The following is a 26,433-nucleotide window of genomic DNA, read 5'->3' on the forward strand; positions in this document are numbered from 1 at the left end:
TTTATACCTAGCTGAAGATTGCATTGCCCTCTACTGCTGGCATAACACTTTGCAAACTCATGTACAAGTTGTTGTCCTGCATCACCCATAGATGATTTTTGAATGACTATTGTTCAGGTTTCTCCCTTGCACTGATCATATTTTGGATTTCAACTGCCATCCTCTAGAATTATCAGCTTACATTTGTGCAGCTTGAATCTGATTAATTATTCTGTTATAATATCACCCTCAGCAGCAAGATGCCCCATAATTCTAAGCAAGGACATTGGTTCAGAAACTGACTTCTATGGAAAAGTGCCACCCACTGGATTACCAATTTGAATATTTTTCTGTTTACATAATATTTTTCTTTCCGTATTTCTTCATCCAATTATTGAGTTTCAATATAGGGTTTAATTTCAATTTCCCTTCATTTAGATTCCTTGTAAAATGAAGTCTCTAATCTCAGTATGACATTTGGGAAAGTGTTGAAAATAATCTCTATATTAATAATTTTAGGTTCATAAATGTTTTGGAAACAGATTACAAATCTCTGGAAGAAACCACAGTACAAACACATTGTGTATGGAAAACAAAATAATAAATGTTGATTTTTTAAAAAATGTTCAGGTTCACTGCTTTTATTGCCTGTCTATACTTCTCAATATAAAATGCAGTGCCTGATCCTGTACTTTTTATTTACTCAGGCAAAACTCTAATTAAAATCTGTAATGTCTTCTCCTGATGTTGCGTCGGAATGAACTTGGATCAGGCTAATAATTATCCATTAGTTCATACACACATCGGACAAGCAGTTGAATAAAAGAATGTAAACTGTTGGGGAAAGGGATAATGAAAATATCAACAACGACAGACAGCAACTGTGAACTGTCAATGTGAGAATTTACAGCAGCTTCTGCAGAAACCTTTTAAAAAAGGAGGACTTGTGGCACCTTAGAGACTAACAAATTTATTTGAGCATAAGCTTTCGTGAGCTACAGCTCACTTCATTGGATGCTCCGGTGAAGTAAGCTATAGCTCACGAAAGCTTATGCTCAAATGAATTTGTTAGTCTCTAAGGTGCCGCAAGTCCTCCTTTTCTTTTTGCGGATACAGACCACAAGATACAGACCACATGGCTGCTACTCTAAAAGAAACCTTTTAGCTTCCAAGTTAAGATTCATTCTTCAGCCTTAACCAAACAGGACTGAAAGGACTGAAATATTTACAGATATAGTCAACCATGAGTATTGCTATGAATCCTATTAAAAGGCTATTCTGCTGTGACATTTTGCCAAATGTTTGGTGCCCGCTTCATTCTCAGCCACGATGCCATATCCATGAAGACAGTGAATTCAATACAAATGCTAAATCTGGGAATAATAATAATGAGAGAGACAAGGTTTGTGAGGTAATATCTTTTACTGGATGAACTTCTGTTGATGAAAGAGACAAGCTTCCAAGCTACACAAAGCTCTTTGAAGAAGAGCTCAAAAGCCTGTCTCTTTCATCAATAGAAGTTGGTCCAATAAAAGATATTACCTCACCCACTTATCTCTTCTATCCTGGGACCAACACTGCTATAACACTGAAAACAATAATAATGATGATGATTATTCTTGAAGTTCATATGGCCTCTTACTCAGCACTTTAATTTCTGGATTCAAAGCAGTTTAGCACAACTGGAAAGATACAGAAACTCTTTTCCCTCTTCCTTTGCCTCATAAATCAAAGAACACTATAAAATTGCAGCAGTAATAAAAATACTAATAATGCACTGTGAATCTCTTTAACCAATTATCCCATTTCCTGCCTTCCTATTAAGCTGCACTCTGAGTTCTGAGAGAAAATGCATTTGCATTGTACAGTAAGAGGCAAGTTTAAATGCATTACATGACAGCTGGTGTATTAATGTCACTTGTGCTCAGTAACAAGTATTTCCTATCTCACAATTTCATGGACAGCCAAGACAATGGGCTGAATAATGCAATGGGAAAAGGCTACTGTATACTGTGGTACTGAATTAAAGCACATTGATATATGTTTCTGTGGTGAGCTTGACCCATATCACATCCATGCTAGGCAAATGTGGCTTGGGCTTATTATTAGAGAAAGGCAAAAGCCCCAAATCAAGGATTCCAACATCTCTGACCTTTGAGACGGTCAGATCCGATTGCAGAAATAGGTCTGACTTTTTGGGGTTTTTTTTTATTCAAAAATGGAAAGAATGTTACAAGTAAAGGTGGACAAATTGGTTCAGAAAAAATAAAGCCCTTCCTACCATCAAATCCTCACCAGCTTCTCAAAATAACCCAGGACGATTTTCTTTTAAGGGTATTTTTTCCACTTCTAGTTTTTAGCCAAAATACCATCTCCCAAGTATAGCTGGCTATATTACTCATAGCAAATAAAGATTCATTACAAGCATAATCTCTTATTTTTATTTCAGAATAATTTACAGATCAATTCTAATTTCTGGAATGTATTTGTTGTTTGTTCTTCAAATTGACTATTCACTGTTGTTGTGCTTAGTCACCTAAGTAACATAGATATGTTTCTTTTCCCTGATTGGTTTACTGCATTTCTGTTCCTGAACCAAATGACTTTAATACACTTGCGGTTACATAACTTTTTGAGTAGTGACTATGGAAGAACAAATACTTTTGTTCACTTATAAGAACTTGTTCATATGAATGATTAAAATAGCAAATAACAAATGAACACAAACACAGTTGAAACTAAACAGTGGTTCAGAATCTGACTGAATGTTTGTGAACACTATTTTGCAATATTTAGCCAACTTGTCTCAGAAAAAAGTCCATGTCCCTTCAAGGTTTTTGTGCAGTTTTCCAAACCTGTGGGGTGAAATCCTGGCCCCACTGAAGTCATTGACAGTGTTAACACTCGCTTCAGTGGAACCAGGATTTCATGTCAAGAGTTCTGGTTAATTTGGATCACTTATCTGAACAACACCCATATTTGGGTTCCTCATTACTTATCTCAGGAACCTGATTATCTTTAGTTTCAATAATTTAGCTAAGATTCTTCCAGATAAGATGTGAAATTACTTTTGGTCTAAAGACACACATTGTAATTCCAGTTGATAGTAGCTATACATGTGAACGGAAAATAGAACATACTTATTGTCATGTCATAATGACTAAGAAAATTCCCTGCCATCATTACATACTTTTAGCATGTTATTAGCAAAGGACTCAATTCAGCAAGGTGCCAAACACTCTGTCAGCAATCCAGTAATGAGTTTAGCATACATGGAAGTAGATGAGCAGTCTCACTGAAGTCAAATGAGACTATTCCCACGCTGAAATTAAGCATGTGCTTAAGCACTTTGTTGGATCGAGATCAGAGTGCTTAAAGCCTTGCAGCATTGAGTTCTTTTTCATTCTAAATCTAAAGACCAGATTCTGTTCAGATTTATACTAGAACAACTGGGAACAAAATTTGACCGGAGACTTGAGAAACCTCTTTACTGACATATTAGTTTAGCTTTCTTTGGACCCAATCTGACAGTTCTCAGTATTACAAAATTCCCTTTGAAGTCAATGCGAGTTTTGCCTGAATGAAGCCTGCAGTGTTAGGCTTTAAATAAATAAATAAGATTTTTCTGTGTGGACTGTGTTGTGTAACTTTGCTATGGTGTCCTCTGGTTGCTCTGGAGACTTTAATCTCCATAGCCAATCAGCTATGGGGAACAGTGCTTTTAGATGCATAATGAGAACGCACGTATGTGCCTGAGAGAGAGAGTGAGAAACTCAGAGTGCATGGAAGAAAGAGCTACAGTAGTTTGAGTTTCTGTAGTTGAGAACAGAGAGTCCTGGAGAAAGAAAGATTTGAAATCTCAGTGTAAACAAAACCAACATTTTACAAGGGGGCTTGTGACAGGCATACGTGTGGTGCTGAGATCACAGCTTTGCTCTGGTAATACTGCAGGTTGAATCAAGGAAGTTTTTGGGGGGGACCTGAGCCTGAATTCACAGACCAAAGAACTTGCTTTCCCTAAATACTTGTCTGTTTCTTAATTAACTTGGTGAAAAACATCTAATTTTGTGGATTCCAAGAATGATTGTTCGTTGTGCTGTTGTTAGTGTTTTGTTAGTAGGTTTTGGTTTTGTTTAGTATTTTGGACCAGATCTCAATGAGTAATTTGAGAATGTCTATTTTTGAGAAGGAGTATGTGTTTTCCTTTATTTATGAAATTTTTTTTCCCTTCAAACTTTTTTAGGATTTAAGTGATAGATGCTTGACAGACAGTCTTGCAAGTAAAACCATGAACTGTTTTGTCAATAGAACAGGCATGGAGGAAGCAACAACCTTGTAAGCCTCTCCACTTTTAGGCCTAGTCTATACCTAAATATTAGATTGACATAGCTACATAGTTCAGAGCTGTGAAAAAATTAATTCCTCACGTAACCCACACTTTAGGTGCAGCTAGTTCGATGGAAGACTTATTCCTTTGATTTAGCTACTGCTTCTTGAGAGGTGGATTACCTACACTGATAGAAACTTAAAAACCTTCTGTCAAGGTAGGAAGAATCCACATTAGGCTAAGATTTTGTCACTGATATTTATAGTAAAATTCATGGACAGGTCATGGGCAATAATGAAAAATCCATGGAAGCCCCGTGACCTGTCCCTGACTTTTACTAAAAATATCCATGATAAAATGAGGAGCCTGAGCAGCTGCAGGTGGGCTGGGAGCTCCAGGGTCCCCCTCCACTGGCGGCTCCAAACTCAGTGGGTTTCTCCTGCTGCCATGGTGGCTGGGAGCTCTAGGGGTCCCTCCTGCCTCCTGTGTGGGGGGGACCTATGGGAGTATGCCCTCACACACAGTGGCCAGGAGTTGCAGGAGGTCCACCTGTTGCCGACAGCAGTTCTCAGCCCAGGCTGGCTGAAGTCACGGTGCTCTTGGAAACAGGTTTCAGAGTAGCAGCCGTGTTAGTCTGTATTCGCAAAAAGAAAAGGAGTACTTGTGGCACCTTAGAGACTAACAAATTTATTAGAGCATAAGCTTTCGTGAGCTACAGCTCACTTCATCGGATGCATTTGCTCTTGGAAAGTCACGGATTCCATGACTTATGTAACCACTGCAACTAAATCACAGCCTTATACAGCACTACAGCGCCACAGCTGCAACACTGTACACTGTAACTACTGTACACTACATGGTAGTGTAGACATACCCTCAGCCCTGACTATTAGCAGTGAGATGATCATGCACTTTTCATGTATTACACTACAGTTCTTGTGTAGATATAATTCCCTCTGAAATCAATGGGAATTGCATGCTTGTAAAGGTTTCAATCAATGAGAGATTCATCTGCATTAGTTACTACAGATTTGGGCTCTTACTGTACAGTTAATTATTACTGGAGCTACTGTATAAAATTTCATAGACTCAGTTGAATTATGTGTAGTTATTAATGTGAATAGTTTTATTAAAGTTTCATTGGATTTGTCTTCTTTAGTGTCTTAGTATATTACCCACAGAAAAGCATAATTTGAATATAACAAGGGTCTGCTAAATTTTATGATAAATTATAAAACTATTCCCCAGTGGAAGATTATTATTTCCATCTCAGCTGTGCTGTGACACTCTGAAAGTGTGCGCTCTACCATTATTGTATGAAAATCCTCCACAGCTAAATCTTCTGTTTAAAGATCTTTCATGTTGTGCACTGTTTCATCTGTGCTTCTGATTCTGATGACTCACCAGAATACCGCATGTTGATCTTATTAATGATCTAACTCAGCCAAAACCACTTCCTTATGCTCTCTTAAAACACTCCCCTCCACCTCATTATATAAGCAAAGAGAAGAAGCATATACTGTGCTTCGCTCAGTAATATGATACTAAAGAATTTTGCAATAGCAAAGTCTTCCCTGATAAAAAATCTCTGTGATTTTTGTATAGTATGAATGTTGAAAGTCTTGTAACAGTTTTCTAAAACCTGGTTTTAGTATTGCCAAAAATTGGCAGGAGGGAGCTAAAAACTGCAAGTTCACACCCAGACATTTGGGATTAATTTAACATAAATGTGAATCAAAATACTAAGGGCTAAAGTCTGGTGTACCCTTGCTGACTTGGAAACAGAAATGTGGCAACTCAGAGAAGTGTCTCGGAACCATTCTGCTTGTTCATGAAAAGAATGTTCAGGGTGGATCTAGAGTCACTGTGTGGTTGGCAGCTGCCTTCCCTGCTGCAGCAAATCATTTTAATATGTGCTCCCTTCCACCGTCTTCTTTCAAATACCAGTAGGCATGAAGGGGCAACAGAGGTATAGTCTTGACCTCAGTGTGTCTACTCAAGGGGCACAGTATTACTGAATGGGAGCAAAGGTGGCAAGATCTGGCTCTTTTAGCTAAGAAACACCCCAGAAGTATGATCACAGGAAAATATTGTATTCATTATGATTTAGGATGGAATTTTCAAAAAGCACCTCAGTGAATCAGAGCACAAGCTCAACTGAAGTCAATGGGATTTGTGTTCCTAAGTTAGGTGCTTTTTGAAATATTGTCCATAGCCTTTAATTACATGATCACATACTATTTTTTTTTACAGAAACTCATTCAGTGCATAGGGTGGATGGTGCTCAGGAAATTAGCTAGCTGTTCAGTATTTCTTTTTATCTTTATCTTGCAATCTATGCTGCTATCCCTAATTTACTGTACACCATCTAAACCCACTTGAAAAAAACAGATTTGATCTTGTGCTTAAAGAAGGTATCAGACTTTTAGCATTTCCTGGCTTTTGAGTGCTTGATTTTGCTGCGTTAAGCTTCCTGTAACATAGACATTTATATATGAAATATGTATGTATATGCATGTCCAAACATATTGTAAATACAGTACCTATTACCAATTTTGATAGGAGCTGGTCTGAGAACCTGTAAGTTGATGATTTGTACTCTCTGTAATTATAATTCATTATAAATAAACATCAGACTTTTTTCTGAAGATCTTTTAGGTCCAATTGTCGAAAAGCCTGCACTTTAGAGTAAATTGTGTTATACAAATACTGACAGATTTTAAAGTGCTCTTTGTTGCAGAGACAGTATTTTCAATATTGCTGCTGAAGTATTCTGATGTAATCAGGAGACTCATTGTGGCTAAATTCTCAATTTGTTAGAACAGTATGCAAATCTTGTCATTTTCACAGCATGTTCCATTTCATATTAGATTTCATACAGCTCCCTTTTATGAATGGGTGGTTTGTTTCACACAGGTTTTGTTTACGCAAGTGATCCCTTTTCATCTTTTCAATGAGGCAGTTAATATGAGATATCCAAAATGTACTAGAGAGTTAGAAACTATGGTATGTCCTTTCAATACCTTATGACACTATTATTTGCAAAGCATATGCTTTCATTTTATAATTCTCTGTTCAAGGATTTGGACACCTTTAATTTCCCCATGAATATTAGGTTATGATAATATTCAGAATGGATCATTTTTTCAGTCTCTAAAATTCTAGGGAGTATGAGTATTATGAGCTTATCTGGCATAAGATGATTTTTGAAAGTGATGTTGAAGTTGCAAGTAACCAGAAACCATTGTTTCAGAGACAAGGACACTTAGAAGAGAGTTGAATCAATGTTTGCGCTACACGTGCATAGAACATGTCTTCTTAACGTAGTCACACAAGAACATGTTAGTAGGCCAAAATCCAGCTTCCTTTTACTGTTCAAGTGTGTTGTGATGGATTCCAGTGACTATCTGGGACTTTCTTTATATGAACAATTCATCATTATCCAACTTCAGCCAATTCAGACTTTCAGTTAAATGTGGTTATATTGTATACTATATTTAACTAAAAAAATTACAGATATTTGCTATGATGGAGCCCAATACTGCTCATCTTAAAGATCCCCATTAAGCTACTTAAGCATGTGTGTAATCTTAATTAATTAATCAAGGTTATTCATTTGACAAGTACTGTATTAGAAATAAACTGAGATCCTGCTTGCAGGTGGACCTCTGCAGAACCCCACTGCTGCAGGATCAAGGCCTAAAAGTGGAACTTAATAGGAGAATTAAGGCTGGGGGGGAAAAAGTGCAGTTTTCAAAAGTACCTAGGATTCCTGGTCACTTTAGAAAATCCCAACCCAAATGCCCTGTGTTTGGTAATTAAAGAAAAAAACATGTTTATTTGTTTTAAATTCATCTGGTAGTCTAGTGAACAACTCAAAGATTTCATCTAATGAAAGTTGACCTAAATAATTTATTCTGGAATGCTCCCAAATGCTAATTCTAGTATGCCAGATCGGGTCCATTAGGAAGTGAAATGTGACCATCTCACACTGTATTCTGCTTTACTGATGCGAGAACACTTTGTGAAAGCTTGTTGAATATAAAATAGGCTTTTCTTTTCTTTGCTAAGATCTCAAGAAAAAGCTATATACTCTTCTATATACAAAATCAAGTGGCTGCGTGGGCTTTTTCATAAGCCATTTTTCTCAGATGTTTCACTTCTACAGAGGGGAGGTTTGGTAAGTCACATACTCTGGCTGTCCAATAGTACATCTTGTTCCTTCTATCTGCTTAACAGTAACAGTGCTGAACATAACGATACATGAAGTAAATATATTCAAGATGAAATTCACCCCAGTGCTGAAGGCCAGTTCAAGACTCATGCCTACTTATGTCCCTCTTGAACACCCAAAATAGAACCTAAGTGTGGCTTACACTGTCACTTCTTGTAGAAGTCTTGGGGGTTCCAAACCAACTGTGTCCCCAAATTCTACTCCCCCTTGTCCCATTCTTTTTGTTTGGGGTTGGGACCCCAGCCAGCTGTGATTCATAACCTCAGAAAAATAGTCCTGCTTATAGTGACCATTCTAGGAAGAGTCTTGTTGGGAGGGGCTTCCATACCTGCCACACATACTTTTCTCTGTAAACCCATCTAAGCCTACATACACCTATTATATTTGCTACATACAAAAATGATTCTCCCTATTTTTATTATCTAGTGGTTCTTATTACCTAAATTGAACTTACTTTCTTATGCCAAATGTCCATGCTGTGTTGCTTGCTTTTAAAATTATCTGCATCTCCTTTTTTAGATTTTGTGATGGACTATAATTCATTTACTCAGAGAGCTCCATTTTTATTTATTCCTGATCTAATCCAAATTATCTTCCTTTTACCATACCTTTTTTTTAATACTAACATTAATTAACTTGGCCAAAGGCCTCAGAGGATCATTTATTCTCTTCACTTAGGCAAGGTTAATGGGGGAAAAAACCACAATGTCAAACACATTCATGATCATTCAGTTGTTACTTTATCATTGCATTCATCTTCAAATTTGACAAGTTCAGTGTTTAGAGCCCAGAGGAGAGTAGGTACTGTAGAACACAGGTAAAACTATGTCTTAAACTTTGAACCTCTCAGTGGGCTAGGCCACAGCTACCTTAGAGACCCTTTCTTTGCACACCACCAAAATAATATAGTCAACCAGGATGATGAAGATAATTAAGCCCAGGACAAAAGTGTTGGAAAACAGAGTAATGAGTTCTTGAAGCAGGTCCCCCAGCCACAGATTTCTCTGTGAAAGAAGATCAGGATGAGTTTGTATTTTGCCTTTGTGAGCGGACGGTTTAGAAGTCACTTCATTGCAAAGATTTTGTCCTCATCAGAAACAACAACAAAATGGATGTCAAGTTTTCTTCTTCCTCTAGGTACTTCCCTCTAAAGAATACCTATAGCTCACGAAAGCTTATGCTCTAATAAATTTGTTAGTCTCTAAGGTGCCACAAGTACTCCTTTTCTTTTTATGGATCATTATGTTACTGAGGGAGAAGCAGAGGAGTTGAGTCTATTATGATGACAGTGAAATGTTTTAATTCATATAATTGGTATCTAAATAAAAAACATTATGTCTGCATGAGAGACAGATTAGGTTGAAGAACTGGGTAGGAAGAGTCATGATCCAATATGACATCTGTGGTTTCAGAGACAAAAATTAACCCTAAACAAACAACTCTGTCATTTTTGCTTTTGAAAAGGCATCATGGGATAAAGGTTGGGTGAGCATCTGATATAATGTCCAATCCAGATGCTTTGCAGGGGCCACCTGCTGTCAAGCTACGTCCCAAACAGAAGTCTGTAAGGCTCAGTGGTTCCTAAACTTGTTCCACCGCTTTTGAAGGGAAAGCCCTTGGCAGTCCGGGCCAGTTTATTTACCTGCAGCATCTGCAGGTTCAGCCAATTGTGGCTCCCAGTGGCCACGGTTTGCTGCTCCAGGCCAATGGAACCTGCTGGAAGCAGCAGCCAGGATGTCCCTCAGCCTGCGCTGCTTCCAGCAGCTCCCGTTGTCAAAATTTGTCTGATCTAAGTTTGGTAATAGACAGACTTGTCAGTACAGACTATTTTTATAGAACAATATAGTATATATTAAAATGACATTTTAATTCTTCAGTGATCCACCACAGTCACATTATGCAAAATATTAGCATTTCCTGATACAGATGCGACAAACACACCTTCCTGTACCTTGCCTCTTACAATTTCAGTAGCAAGCTGGGCCACCACTAAGCAGCCCTTGTTTATGTAATGAGCAAAACATAAGTAAAAGAAGAGAATAAACTTTGAATAATTAAAAACTAATTATTATTAGGTCTAGGTGAAGCAAGGGCTTAACACGCTGACTTTTCTATTCTGAAGTGAGAAGTGGGTTCAGTTTTTGAATTAGGTCACAAATGCAATGTTTTGAATGGTGTCCATCTAGATCATACTGGACATTGAACTATAATCAGTAACAATTACCAGGGCCAGATTTATACGTTACATGCCCCTAGGCACAGCATCTTCAGTGCCCCTCCCCCCCACACACACTTACAGCTCACCTTTGTGTTTTCCATAAAAAATAAAAATTTTAACCCACTTTTAACTTTTAGGGACTCCTAGAATGCTGGGGCCCCTAGGCACATGCCTATTGTGCCCAACTGGAAATCCAACCCTGACAATTACACAATTTCTCACTAGCGTCTCTGTGTCACTTAGGCTTTTGCCAGAAGGGTAAGTAGATTTATTTTTCTATTCTGGTTGCTAGTTATGAAGTATTTTACCAAGTGTTTTCTTTTCTCCGCTATTACATTCTATATTGTTGTATTAAATTAACAAAATGTAGTGAGAGGCACATTTTTCAAATTATAGAAATTAATAAAATAGGAAAATTATAAAATGAAAAATCCCTTCTTATGGCAGCGAGAATAGAGACATCGTTCTGTTATTTCTATAACTATTTGCTGAAAGAGTCACCTGAAACTAAACAAAATAACCCCATCAATCCTTCCCCTAAACTAGTCTGAAAGTTTGTTTTATGGACTGTGTTATACAGGAGGTCAAACTAGATAATTACAGTGGTCCCTTAGAGCCCTATAATCTATGAATTTATGCACTGCTTTAATATATACTATGTATCTAAGGTGCTTGGTAGGTAATTATATTTGACTTCTCATATGGTTGCTTCCATCATCCCATCAATATCACCTCCATTGTACGTGGATTGAGCTTTAGCTAGTTCCCAATAGCTCTCATTCAAGCTCCAATCTTGGCCAGACACTAGTAAAGTTGATTGGCTACACAATATGAATCTGATAAAATGGAGATAGTCGGTCAATCTACACCAGAGTTCTTCGGGAAGCCTCCCATCAGCAGGTGGTCAGAACATTTTTGACAAATGAAATTTCAGAAATATGCCGTTTCACTGAAGTCAAACATTTTGCAGAGACATATTGGTTTTGATTAAATTTTCTTCAGGAGGTGGCTTAGTTTGGTCCAGGGCTCTCGTCACTTCTGGAGATAGAGAGAAAATAAACTCAAAATTCTGTGTTTTTGATCTGAAAACTGATGTTTTGACAACTTTATTTCACAAGAACCTTTCAAAGGTGTTTTTTTTTTTTTTTTTACAAGGTGGAATGAAAAGAAATTTCAAAATCCTGCTGCAAAATCTTTCAGTCAGCTCTATTTCAACCACTGTAGTTCCATGGGTGTTACAGTAGGAGTGCTAACACACGCAGGGCATCAGCGCTGCTTTCAGAGCTAGGCACCTGGCCAGCAGCGGCTGGTCTCCAGCCACCCAGCTGTATACTGTGACCTGCCCCTACAATAGCCTTGCAACCCCCTTTTGTGTTAGAACCCCCAGTGTGAGAAACACTGAACTTTTACCCTATAATATAGGGCATTTTATAGTATAGGGTAAAAGTATGCAAAAGACCAAACTTCATGGTAGAGACCAGATTTCATGGTCCATGAGGCATTTTTCAGGGCCTAAATTTAGTAGGGTCCTAGTCATACTCCATGCAATGTTAGAAGACATGATGTGCTGTCTACCCTAGTACTATTGCCAGTGGAGATGTACCAATGGTAAACACTGCCACAGAGATGGACAGTTTTCCAAAAAGATTTTTTGGAAGTAGTGTGAGTTTCTGAGAGCAGAGTTGAAACCCAGTTTAGTAAAAAACTCACTTTTTACAGGTTGTTATACCGAAACAAAAAAGCTTATCTGGCTTGCCCACAGTCACATATTAAGAGAGTGGTTGAGAGATAACTAAAACACAAGAGATTTTCTTTTGAGGTCCCTACCTTAATTACTCCCTCTTTTGAAAATAATTTGTTTCCTGATGAACAGGAAGGACAAGCAAGAAGGCTTTTACTTTGTGTCTCTCAATGAGAATGATTAGATAAATTGTTGACTAGCACATAGATAATGACTGAAAAATGTTGCTGGGCTGACAAGAGTAAATACATCAAATCACTTTGGATGGTAATAAATAGGAAATGAGCAAAAACATCTGTGTCTAATTACCCCATGAAAGTAAGAGGAATACTGGGCAATCTCTTTTATTTGGCTGAAAACTAATAACTAGTAGTTATTAAAGTTGTGAGGATTCATCCTTTCCCAATAACCTGTCACACTCTGGCATATATCTTGCAGTCTGGCTGCAAGACATTTGTAGCAAATGAGGAAATGGCAGAGTTAATGCCCCTTAATATGGAATTCAATTGTAGCTGATGCAGAGTGTGAAATATCCATTAAAGCTATATTGAGACCATTGGTCTCTTGGACAGAATACAATTTCGATAGACTTATGTCAACGGCAATATGAATTTTTGACACAACTTTCCTATCTCTGAACATGTCACCACTTAAAATGTTAATGGGAGATTTTAACAGGTGTTATTCTACCATAAAAATAAACCCAAAGAACTTAAAACGAAAGATAAGCTAAAATGATATGAAAGAAAATACCAAACATGTTTTTAGTTTCATTTTCCTGTTTCTTTGTTGGCTTATCATTAGCCTAATGCAAGATCCACTGAATTCAGTGACAAGACTCTAGTTGACTTCAATGGGCTTTGAATCAGGCCCTGAAACTCCAAAATGTCTTGGCTCAGAAACTTGTGTTCCAGTATGTGTCTGTTGGTGAGGACTTATGCCTATGTCTATTTTGGTAGTGCTGGTCAAACATCTTCAAATTTCTAAATTTAATAATGTTTTTCATGAAAATTTTTGAATTTTTCACAAAAATGTTTCATCTTTTTTGATCATTTCCCAAGTTTTGCAGATGAGGAGGGGAGAATTTAGTGGAGTTATTAAAAGCAATTTAAGTGTATATTATGAGTTCTCTGGAGTTCTCAGTTTGGCCTTCCTAATTTGAAGAAGCTCAGGAAGTTAACACCATCTGGATGCAACCTTCTCAAAGCATCCATTCTGCTCTGATTGAAAGCACTGGCAAAACTCTTGTGCCACATTGAAACCTGTCTACATGCACAGAGTAGCAGCCATGTTAGTCTATATTCTCAAAAAGAAAAGGAGTACTTGTGGCACCTTAGAGACTAACAAATTTATTTGAGCATAAGCTTATGCAAGCAAGTGTCTAGTACCCTGAAATCCAGAGGAGTGTACACTCTAGGATGGGATAAATGGTGGCAATGTAAATGCCAGTTAGGTATGTTTCATTTATTACTGTATACTCTATTTGTTACTTGATTTTATATAACTGCCCCCTGTGGATTTAAATTAGTAGTGACATTTAATCCTAGTTGGTTACACTCTGTTTCTTTAAGTTGTTAAGTAAAGGTGTGTTAACTCTAATTTAAGTATATTGGGTCTATATTATTTATAATTGGTATTTTTGAATTAGACCCATGCCACAGATTATTATTAATTATTATTATTATAGGTTTATTCCTGGAGATTCCAAAGGCAATGCCATTGAGTGTGTACAGGGGCCAGCCAGGTGGAGGCACAGCCAATTTTAAATTCCTTTAGGAGTAAAGGGACTGCAGTAGAGGGGTGGAGAGAGGATTCCCATCTATCCAACATCACCACTGGGATACCCAGGATCTCCTTTAATGTCAACATCAGGCACCCAGGCACGAGGTGAGTGTTGCCTGCTCCCGAATAACCCAGGGAGAAAATTGGGCCGGGGGGGGGAGGGGTTGGTTTACATGCACATTACTTAAGAGTACTTATGAAAGTGCTTCTCAGTGCTCTAGAACATTTTGTGAAGTCTGCTGCTTTGGTATGAGCGCATGCACCTTCAGAATTGAGGAGACCAGAACAGCTGGCTCACATGGAACTTTCTTCTGGAGGAACTATTCCATTATATTAACAGCTCTTCATGGTACATAGATGTACTGATAGTATTCTGATGCACAAATACAGAATGGGGGGAAATTGGCTTGGCAGCAGCACTGCTGAGAAGGATCTGGGAGTTGTGGTGAATTACAGCCTCAACATGAGTCAGCAATGTGATGCTGTTGCAAAAAACAAAAAAAAAACAAAAAAAAAAACGCAAATGCAATTTTAAGTTGCATTAACAGAGGCATAGCATGCTAGTCATGGGAGGTGATAGTATCACTTTACTTGACAGTGGTTAGGCCTCAGCTGGAGTACTATGTCCAATTTTGGTCACCAATGCATAGAAAGGATGTAGAGGAATTGGAAAGGACATGGAGGCGAGTGACAAAGATGATGAAAGGGATGGAATGCAAGCCATACAAGCAAAGGCTGAAAGAACTGGGTATGCTTAGTTTGGAAAAAAGGAGATTAAGAGACGATGGATTCAAACTTCAGCATAGAAGATTTAGATTAAATCTCAGGAAAAACTTCCTAACTGTAAGAACACTGGGACAATGGAACAGACTTCCTTGGGAGGTTGTGGGAGCTTCTTCTCTGGAGGTTTTCAAAAGGAAGCTGGATAGATCTGTCTTGGATGGTTTAGACACAATAAATCCTTCATCTTGGCAGGGGATTATACTGATGACCCTTCTAACCCTGTGATTCTATGTTTTCATTGTCCTCCTGCTCTGAATGGCAAAATGCCCCAGTGGTAGTGTGAATACACTGCCTTTATTCCTGCCTTATGAAAATATGCCTGATGAACAACTTTCACAATCTCCATTATTGTGGAGACTTGGTGAGCACCCTGCAGAGCAGCATGGGATCCAAAGCCTACCCATGGATCATGAAACAGGCCTCCATGGAAAGGTGATCCATGTGCCACAGAGGAGGGGAGCTCTGTCTGGGGTACCTCTCCAGCTTTCTTATTGGGAGCATCATGAGCTGGGCCAACCTTAAGATATAGGCGATAGTGTTGAGGTATTCAGTCAGGTCATGGCCCAAGCACCTTTCTGCCCACCACAGCCCAGCTCAGGGCAAAGTGGAGCAGGGTTTTGGGGAAGGAGAGCCCCACCGGCACATTGTGGCAAAAGCCAACAGGCTAGAACGGGGACCCAGGCCAACCCTGAGGGACAAGAGCAGCTGCAGGTTGAGTGTGGGGTGGGCTCATTTTCACCCACCCTAGAGGCTCCCAACCCCACAAGGGCAGGACCCAACTCTTCACCCATTGTATGTTCCACCACTTTAAATTGGGCTCCACAGCCCCTATCAGGCATACCCCTTTTCCAACGGGACTGCCTGCGTTCAGGTCTACAGTGCTCATGGGCTATGTAGGTACCTGCCTGACCCCTCTCTTTGTGGGCAGCCTCTACAGTTGCACATAGTAGGTGTAGGGAAATTTTGTGAGGAGGGCCCAGACTTTCACAGGTATTTAGGTACTGAACATCTTCGATTTCAGTGGTCATTAGGCAACTAAGTACCTTTGAGGATTTGGGCTACGATGCTCTGAATTCACCAACTGCCTCCTGGATTGCTTGTCAGCAGTGGGTGTGACATTCTGTCCTAACTGGCATGCCCTCTCCTCCCTCCTGCAGCACTTGGTGCAAGCAGACTTCCTTCACTACATAGCTGTAGTGTGAAGAGCTCTCCACCTAGGGTGCAAATGGAGATTCATAGTAGTGGGTTCTCCTTGCACCACTGGCAGGATCATGCTCTTATAAAGCACCTCTCACTACAATATCTAAGCAACAGGGAATAATGGAATATTTTCTCCTTTTCCTTCTGTTCCTCCTTCAGGCCTAGCTAATGCTAATTAGTGTTTTTATCCATGAGTACTCTCATTGACTTCAGTGAAACTAGTTGTGGAGGAAGTTGCTACTGTATGTAAATAAACATGGTCCATTGTAATTACTACTGCTAGTATTGGACTGGTATTTATATAGCACTTTCCATCTCAGAGAGTCACCTAGTGCTTTATAGATTGCATGCATAGAGATCACTTCATCCACCACTAAAATTCATCAATCTCTGAAGTGCAGAAAAAGTTGCTAGTCTATAGAGCCGACATAAAAAAAAAAACCCCAGGATCTATTTATCTATTGTGACAAAGCTCTGTCCTTACCTACTTGGGTCCCACATTTCCTGGCGGATTTCACTAGCCTCAGAGGCTCACTGTGACCCTCCATGTAACTCTTATTTCTCTAGAATCCATGGTTAAAGTCTACTGAGCCATTTTCATCATAAGCCAGCAAGGGAGATGAGGAGGTTATCCTTCCTTGCATAGTCTCTATTGTCTCCCAGTCTCAGTAATTAATCAGTAGGCAAAGGTGGGGGCAGGGCAAGCCCAGGTCCACCCTCTACTCTGGGCTCCAGCCCAGGAACCCTAGTAGTATCAGCTAGGGTAGCTGACTTTTTAGAAACATGACATGTACAATTCCCAGGGCTACTTCCCCCACAACAGTCCTCACTTCCTCAAGCTCCACTTCACCCTTACCTCAGGACCTCCTTCCTTGTGCCTGATATGGTGTGTACTACTGAGGCTCTCCAACCATACAACTTCCTCCTACAGCTCCTGACATACACACCCACCTGACTAACTGGGAGGCTTTTAGCTAGTTTCAGCCAGCCCCTGATTGGCTTCAGGTGTCCCAATCAACCTAGCCTTCTCCCTGCCTTCTGGAAAGTTCTTAATTGTCCTCAGGTGTCTTAATTGACGTGGAGCAGCTGCTATTTCACTTATCCTGGTAGCAGGGATTTGTTTAGCCTGGAGCTAAACATTACTCTTCCATAGCCTCCTCGCTTGGAGGGAGGGGGAAAGTTGCTACTCCTGCTGCTAAGCTCTAAGCTCTCCTTGTTACTCCAGCTGCTCCCTTGGCTGGGCCAGACACCCCCTGTTCTCTGCTACCTGGTTGCTGGATTCCCCACTCTTGGGTGCTGCTACTGCTGCAACTGCAGCCCTGGGGGGAGGGGTTGCTAGCCCGCTCCCCAGAGAGGAGGAGTGAGGGACCCCAGCCACTGCTGTTGTGGATACCACCATCACCTGAGAGGGGTCCTTTCTGCCTGCCTGGACCACCACCTGGAGTTCCTGGAGCAGCTGCTGCTGCTGTGGAGTCTGCTGCCTGGAGCTGCTGAAGCCCGAGGAGGAGAAGAAGAGGACCATCTACCAGTGGGGGAGCAGCTGGAGACTTTGCAAACCACTGTAGAGGGGGCCCTAAGACTGAGTAACTTTCAAACTGTGCTCTTGTGGTGGGGGTTTTGACTGTGTTTCTAGGGACACAGGGGGTGTGGTGTGGAGTTGCCCCCCAATCTGTGTGTCCCCCCCAACCCCCACCACTACTACCTCCACCACTGCCCCCTCCACCACCCCCACTGGCTGTATACCATCTGCCTCAGCTCCTGCCTCGGGACTCAGCTGCTTGCTTGGCTTGCCATGCCCTATTTCTACCCTTTGGGCCAGAAGCAGTAGCCAGCTTAAAAACACTTGTGCAAGGGCACGTGGGTGTATGTGCCCCCCCTGGACTGTCTACCCCCCCCCCCAGCTTGCCCTTTACTACCTGCTCCATTTGCCACTTGTAGCTTTGCTCCCGCTTTTGTCCGAGCCCCCCGTGCTAGCTTCAGTTTGTTTGCCTGCCCCGCCCATTTCCCTCTGCAGCCTTTGTTTGTTTGCCCCACCCCAGCCTCTGAAGCTAGCCCCTTGGTTTTCCTATTCTACCTCCAGACCGCTTAGCCCCTTGCTCTGTGTGCCCATGCCCCCTCCCATGCGCTTGTGCAATTCCCCATTTTAGTTAAAAGAAAAGGAGTACTTGTGGCACCTTAGAGACTAACAAATTTATTAGATGCATTATTTATTAGATGCATTTGCATCCGATGAAGTGAGCTGTAGCTCACGAAAGCTTATGCTCTAATAAATTTGTTAGTCTCTAAGGTGCCACAAGTACTCCTTTTCTTTTTGCGAATACAGACTAACACGGCTGCTACTCTGAAACCATTTTAGTTGCAACCCTCTTCACTGCACCCCCAATGTTGTTGTATCCCCCCCTTCCCTAGTGCACCAAGATGAGCTGGAATTCCACCTTGTGTTGGTGACTGACCCCTGATTGCCCCCCATCCAGCCCACCCCTTTTGGCGACCTCCTCCCCTGCCTGCAGCCTAGTGGGGAGGAGTGGTCGACCTGCTTCCCCTCTCCCCTCCTCCTTCTGGTGTCCCCCCTTCCCTCCTTGCTCATGATGGCGGGGGATGAGACGGGTGGGACCATCTACCTCTGGAGGAGGGAGGGCAGGGCCTAAAATGTCTGCTTACTCAGGTCCATGTCTTCTGCCTCCAGACCCTGCAGAGGCTCCTTTATGGTGCACGTAGTCCGGCATGGAGCATACTGGCACACGCCTTCCTGCGCCACTTCCAAGGGCTCCAATACAACCGGCAGCTCCTTTATCTCTATCCGAGAGGTCTTCCGCGAGTCCTCTCCAGGCTGCCGGTCTTCTACCAGGACCTCCTCCGGACCTGGAAACTCTTTTCAATGACCAGGTCCGTGGCGGCCACCGAGGGGGCAGATCTCCTCGCGGAGCCCCTGCTACACAATCCCCAGCTCCGTGTGCAGGTGGCGGAGTCCCGCTCGGTGCGCCAGAGGTTGGTCCTGGCAGAGGTCACAAGAGTCGGAGACCTCCTGGACTATGACCGGGGAGACTGGCTGGATCCCCTGACGCTCGCTCAGCGCATGGGGTTCTCCAGACCTTGTACTCCCTGGCGCATACTTCAGGAGGTGAAGGACGCTTTGCTGCCCGCTGCTCGGGTCCTGCACGAGGTCATGCCCTGCCTACCCCAGGCCCGCCGGACCTTTTAATTGGACCCCTGCCCCGTGGACCCAACCGACCCCCTCACCCCTTCACTATAAGCCGGCTGCACGAGAGGCAGCCGGTCTGCTTTCAAACCACATGAAGAAAACATCTATACATGCTCGTGCTCCACACCCTTCACGCCCTCACCCTCGTGTCCCGCCCCGATACAAAATGGCGGGACCTCCTGCCACCTTTGGAGGGTGAGGAGCCCCGGTGGGCCAGCCTATATTCCATCTTAGTCCCAAAGCCCGCCGGGGATGTCAGTTGGCGGCTCCTTCACAGAGCCGTGAGCGCGGGTGTGTACTTGGCGCGGTTCACCACAATCCCAGACACCTGCCCCTTTTCCGGCGTGAGGGAAACCCTGGCACATATATACCTGGAGTGTGCCAGGCTGCAGCCCCTATTCCGGCTCCTCACCAATATCTTATTATGCTTTTGGTTCCACTTTTCCCCTCACCTTCTTATTTATGCACTCCCTATCCGTGTCCCCACAAAGTCACGGGATCTACTGGTCAACTTCCTCTTGGCCTTAGCTAAAATGGCCATCTATAAAACCAGAGTGAGGAAGTTTTGGCCGATGGAGTCTCCTGTGACTATGGGGCCTATTTCCGATCCTCGGTCCATTCACGTATGCGGGCAGAGTTCCTCTGGGTGGCATCCTCTGACTCCCTTGATGCCTTTGAGGAGCAGAAAGCGCTGTCTGGGGTTCTCTGCTCGGTGTCCCCGTCCGGTTCCCTTCGTTTGACCCTTTGACCACACCCCTGTCCCTGTTATTTCATTAGTTGTCCCCCGAAATTAATTGGAATCTAGGTCCTGTTGATCCCCCTTCTAGGCAGGGGGGATCCTTTAGCGGTGGACGGGCTTCGTCCGCCCACTTCCCGGATTCCAAAAGGAATACTCTTCCATAGCCTTCTGGACTTGTCCCGTCACATCTATCTATCTATCTATCTATCTATCTATCTATCTATCTATCTATCTATCTATCTATCTATCTATCTAAATTTAAAAAAAGAACAGGAGTACTTGTGGCACCTTAGAGACTCTCAAATTTATTAGAGTATAAGTTTTCATGGGCTACAGCCCACTTCATTGGATGCATAGAATGGAACATATAGTAAGAAGATATATGGAAGTTAGACATTTCCATAAAAACTTCTGTGTGTGTGTGTGTGTGTGTGTGTGTGTGTGTGTGTGTGTGTATATATAATATAAATAAAAATAAAATCTTCTGTTAGTCTATAAGGTGCCACAAGTACTCCTGTTCTTTTTGCGGATGCAGACTAACACAGTTGCTACTCTGAAACCTAATTTAAAAGGAACCTATCACACAAGCATTTAAAAAGGTGTTAAATGGTGTTTTCTCAGACCATTCTTTTAGGTTACAACAGAGTGGGAGTGTACGTTGTTTGTATTGTTATCCTGTATTTATTTCTTGTAGACTCCACAGTGTACTAAAAGCTTTCCAAACAAAGGAAAAGGCATTATCCCTGCTCAAAAGAGCTCACAGGATGATGAGAGAAAAGTAAACAGAGTGAGTAAAGGAAAGGGAAACAACAAGTAAATATTAAGGTCTGGATCCTGCAAACAAATAATGCCTGACTTTATTACTCCTGTGTGTAGAGTTAAGATGTGTGTAAATGCTCGCAGGATTGGCACCTCCATTAATAAGTTTCTTATAGGCATCGAAACATAGATTTTTCTTCCAGTCTTAACTTGAATGTAGTGAGGGTTGTTCATGGCCTGAAAGGTGGTGAGTTAGATTCTCTAATTCATTATGATCCCTTTGTCAGAGAGGAACTCCCTGCTAGTGTAAATGTGCCAGATCCAAATCATGTGCCCTCTCTGAAGCCAGCCCAACGTATGAGACACAACAGGGGCGGGAGGAGAAAATTAAAGGTAGGGATTGGATGTGACAGAGCAGAACTCTGTTCCAAAAATCCTTTACTAGCATTGGGGACATGAAAGACCTAGTAGAGCAGCCTGGTAGCTACACTGACTTGTATCAAGAGAGAGCTACTGTATATATCTGAGTCATTTTCCATTTAATCTGAAGACTAAAGCTGCCACTAGTACAGATATCTCACTGGCAATACAATATGCATACTTGTCATTTATCCGTTTTATCCCACATCATTCATATTTAAAGTAAGACGCTTGCTTTTTTTTAAGACTTTTTTTAAAAAAAATTTTCCTCAATGATACCCACACAATCCTTCTTCCTCTTTATTTATCTGACTCTTTTTACTTTTATGATCACCACAAACACGGGATATGTTAGCAATTACAAATGCATTAAAGGCTTTTGCTGTTGTATCTCTGAGTTGGAAAGCAGATTTGTAATGGATCTCAGCCTGCATTCCCCAAACTGACCATGAAATTAGCTTCCTATAAGATCATGAGGGACAATCCTAAAATAAACAGCAATCTCTGAACATGTTTGAAAATTTAGCAACTAGGTTGACAATAGTTGCTCACTGGAAATGCTAATTTATCTCCTCAAGCATTGTTGTCTCCCTGCTCAACCCTTTGTAAAAATGTGAAGGGCAGTGTCATGGGGGCTGGCTCCTGAGGGGGTCAGACACCCAGACTACCTGTGACAGGCTCCACTAATGAGAATGTGCCAACCCAGATCCACCCATGGATAGTAAATTGCCTCAGTAGCTTGGCTGCAGTTAATTCTGGAAGGAGCACCTGGGCTTTACAAAGAGTTATGAAGGTTCAGATGGGGAGGAGAGCACAGAGAGGAAGCTCTTAAGGACAGGGCTTCTCAGGAGAGCTGGTGAGGGAGCTCACCAGGAACAGAAAGTGAGGAAGTGTTCTCTCCAAAAGAAAAGGGCTGTGAATGCCTAACCCTACTCTGATCCAGTGGAAGGACCTCACCAGGTAGCAGCAGGCGCTCCAAGCCTCAGAACAATGACATTCTGAAGAAGGCTTCTGTGGTTTGAACTCTGCAGGGACTTTGAACCCAGACCAGGAATCCTTCCCCAACAACTGGGTTTTTTTCACCAGGACACTCCAGGGGTGAGTGCCTCCTTTTACAGTCAGAATTTTTTGTTGCCCCATATGTATGTATACATTTTTTGTTGTTAAATGAGAGTGGGGAAGAGCATATGGGGTCACAGGGAGCCCCCCCCCAACAGGAAGAAGCCCTGACCCTGCTGTGGCATCTCAGAGACAACCTAGATCACCCTCATGGCAACAATAAGGTAAAGGTAGAGGTGGACAAGAATAAGGAGCTCCTTCAGCCAGAGTATTGGTGGATAGTTACAGATTCCAACATCTCTGCAGTCTAAAGATCAGCAGTTATGGAGAGAGACAGACATCTGTGACACAATTCCACTTGCAGACCCAGGGCCCAAGACTCAGTAGTACTTACCCTAGTTGTTCTAGCTGAGTGTGCTTTGCTGAGCCTCAGACAATGCCTTGTACTCAGATGTTAAAGGACCTGTTCCTGACTGTATTCAAACTATACAGATTCAAGTTTGGAGTTTTTTTTTTAACTCTGCAACTAGATGGTAGTTTACAATCTGTCCTGAGTAGCCTGGTTGAACCCCTCCCCCTACGTGCGCGCACACACAGAAACACACACGCATACATTTTTTTGACAAAAAACAGTCATTCTTTTCATTAAAATTCCCACAAAAATTCATCAGATTTTTTGACCAGCTCTAGCTTTAAGAAAGGAGAGAGGGGGTACATAACTACACTGGCCCAAGGGGCCAAAATTCATCCTTTTCTCCCTCTGTGCTTTGGAGAAAGAGTATATTACATCTTAACTTTTCAGGGAGCACATTTTTCCTTCCATTCCCTGTGGCCTGACCACTCTCCCCTATATATGCCCAGTCAGCTATTCTGACCAGTGAGTTGTGGGAGGGGAGGCTCCATCCACTCCCTGCACCTCCAAGCCTCTGTCCCTTCCCCTGGGAAGAGCATCAAGCTAGTCAATTGGCTTTCCACTTCCCATGGCTGGAGTCACAATCTGAGCTGGGAAGCAAAGAGGAGTCTTACTCACTTTTACCCCGCTATCCATCTGGGTAACGGAGGTGACAGTTTGGCCCTTTTGATTAATAACAGAACTTGAGCTTGTCTAGGTTCTTCTAGCCTTAATTCTGATCACCCAAGTGCATGCTGATGCTTTATTTATGGTTTTCCTTGTCTTCTATCACTAAATTCTTATAAACAGAATTCAGTCCAGTTTGTGCTAATACCTTCCTTTAGACAGCTTTAGACAGAATGCTTTGCTGGAATCCAAGCCAAGGGGGAGATTGCGGCTGAGATGCATTGATGGTGTGTTGGCTGCTTTTCAAGAAAGCACAGATGCTCTCAACACCTTTTTAGACTTCTTAAAAACGAAAACATCCTTCTACTAAATTTGCAAAGGAAATTGACAAAGAATGCTTCATGCCTTTTCCAAGCAGTTCACTCACATGTGCTGTGGAGGGCAAGTTCCTAAACTTTTCTAATGATGGAAATCTTGTTCTTAGGGATCAGAATCATCACTTTGAGCCTAGCCATTATCCTAATCGGTGTAATTCATACTCTGACTGACAGAAGCAAAAAAATGATCCAGACAAACATGAATTAAGAATGTGAATTAATTCCAGCATCAGTTGCCAGGTATTCTGAATAAATAAAATTATTGACAGAAACAAAACTCTTGTTTCATCTTGTTCCATATTAACTGAGTGGAGACTTATTTCTTGTGTTGCTTTGTCTGCATGTATGTATACATCTGTGTATGTGAGAGTGTGAATGAATGTGTAACTCAAGTTTTGAAGGATGGCAGGATTAACATTTCTTTTCATCTTCTAATATTCACCAGCTAGATCAAATGACTGTAATTCAAGAATATGGAGGTTTGGGATAACTGAAACAGTTTTTTTTTAAAAAATCATATAAAAAATCTACCCACTGTTTTAAGAGAGAGAGAAAAAGAAGACTGTATTAAGAAACACATAAGTCATCTATCTTTTTTTTTAAGCACATTTGGTGATCACCAAGTGAAGAAAATTGTGATTAGGAAGATTGTTTAAAGCATGTTTACAAATAATGTCATTGTTACAGAGTTTGGGGATGCAATTCAGCCTGGTGAGGGGTTGTCACCACTTGCTCTGCAACCCTGGGTACCCTACAATGCTTTGCTCCTGTAGCTCCCAGACTGGGATACTCACAATCAGCCTACAAACATGCAGGTCTTTGCTAGAAAATCGTGGTTCAGCAGCTTTGACCACAGCAGCCTATCTATAACCTCAGGTTCTCCCTCTGGCTTCCACCAACCTTGATTACAGACAGCAAGGTGACGCCAATACACTCTTAATCCTGAATTTTCCAGAAACTATATGCTCTGTAATGTCCATCCCTATCTTGGACAGTTCAGAGAAATAATGTGGTTTGTTTGTTCCTCTAAAGAGACAAAAGCACAACACATCTTATTAACTAAACTGGGATGAATACACGCTTTCATTTAAACACAGCACCGAGTTGGTTTATAGTACACATAAAACTTATTAACAATTGGTAAAGCTACAGTTCTGTCATGGAAGTCGCAGACTTTCCCTGACTTTTACTAAAAATACCCGTGACAGAATCTTCACCTTAACACTAGGACATAGGTTAAGTGATGCCAAGTAAAAGGAACAAACTTAGACAGAGATACAAGCAACAACAACAAACAAAACAAAAACGAAAAAAGAGAAAAAACGCATCTACAATCTCACAATCAGCAAGTCTAAAACTTAGTCTAGCAAGATACAACCTTTATTCAATACGATTTCTCTTACCAATCTTCCATCTTCCCAGCCATGGCTGACTTTCCCTTAGTCAAGCCCTTATATAGAAGTACAAGAGACTAGCTTCCCTTGTCTTCTTGGGGGAAAGTCTTTGCCTAAGCAGATTTCTCACCTACATTCAGTTTCCAGAGACTTCAGTTGCTCCTTAGCTGAAGGACTCATCTTAGATTGAAAGAGCTCTGTTCCCTATTGTCTGTCCAGTGAGGGATGCCAAATATGGCTTCTGTCTTTGCTTCTATCTTCCAAAGTTCATTGACTTTGTTTCAAGAGGCGGGATGCCTCATGCTGTTCTTCCCTTCCTGTGGGTTTTCCATCCCTCTGGACATCACTGGGGCTTCCATTGTTTTGATTCCACCATGCTTAGTTTACATAGGAGACTGGTATATAGCTGACTTCTCTCCTCTCTGGGAGGGAACCTGTTTCTCCCTTTGTTTAGTCGCAGACCGGAAGCATAATATCATTAGGCATCCATATTTCCGCATACAGTGTTAATACAGACATTTCACAATGATATTAATCATCAGTGTGCCATTAGCTTTTAGAAAAGACCCTCTTCTATACACTTTTATAATACAGAAGTATTGTATATAATCAGTTGATTCAATTGCTTATCACCTGAGGTTCAGACCCCCTATCTTTATAGACCAGCAAACCTTTGAAATGGATTCTTTTTAGGGTAACCCCTCAAAGTAAAGTTTATTCAAGCTGTCAGGAAGACAACATGAAATCTGGTGGTGAAGGAAACTCCATTGTCTTTCTTTCCCCACTTGTTAGCTTAATAGCTTTGTCTACTTGGTATATAAAAATAGATTTTTGTTGTCTGCCTGAAGATCAGGCTGGTCAGAGAATCAAACACACAATCCTGTGTCTGGTTAGAGAATCAAATACACATTCCTTTGTCTAAAGCAGACCTTGTTACCAACTTCCCCTGACATGCCTGGTTTAAACTCACATTAGTCATAATTTGGGCATATATCCATAACTCTTAATAGCCACCACGGACATATATTATGCAAGAACATTAGTGATCAGCGAGTTATTCATTTTCAAATGATACCTCATAAGATATATTTTGTGCAAAGGTTATTACAATAGTGTATAAGGTGTGAATAAAGGAATGCTTAGTGTCACAGTCATGTTATCATTTATTGGTATATTTTTAAACTAGACATGGGAAAACAAG

General features: G+C 41.4%; 1 long non-coding RNA gene across 1 annotated transcript in view; it reads right to left on the reverse strand.

Annotated features, from left to right (window-relative positions):
* The window catches only part of LOC122459043, a 29,764-nt gene extending 3,777 nt beyond the window's left edge, over positions 1–25,987 (reverse strand). Inside the window, exons 1-2 of the long non-coding RNA XR_006279474.1 lie at positions 25,750–25,987; positions 24,888–24,889 (exon numbers count right to left, since the gene is read on the reverse strand). This is a non-coding gene — a long non-coding RNA (uncharacterized LOC122459043). The remainder of the gene's footprint in view (positions 1–24,887; positions 24,890–25,749) is intronic.
* Positions 25,988–26,433: the final 446 nt, after the last annotated feature.

The sequence above is a fragment of the Dermochelys coriacea genome, chromosome 2 (genome assembly GCF_009764565.3).
Source record: "Dermochelys coriacea isolate rDerCor1 chromosome 2, rDerCor1.pri.v4, whole genome shotgun sequence".
Classification (NCBI taxonomy): domain Eukaryota; kingdom Metazoa; phylum Chordata; order Testudines; family Dermochelyidae; genus Dermochelys; species Dermochelys coriacea.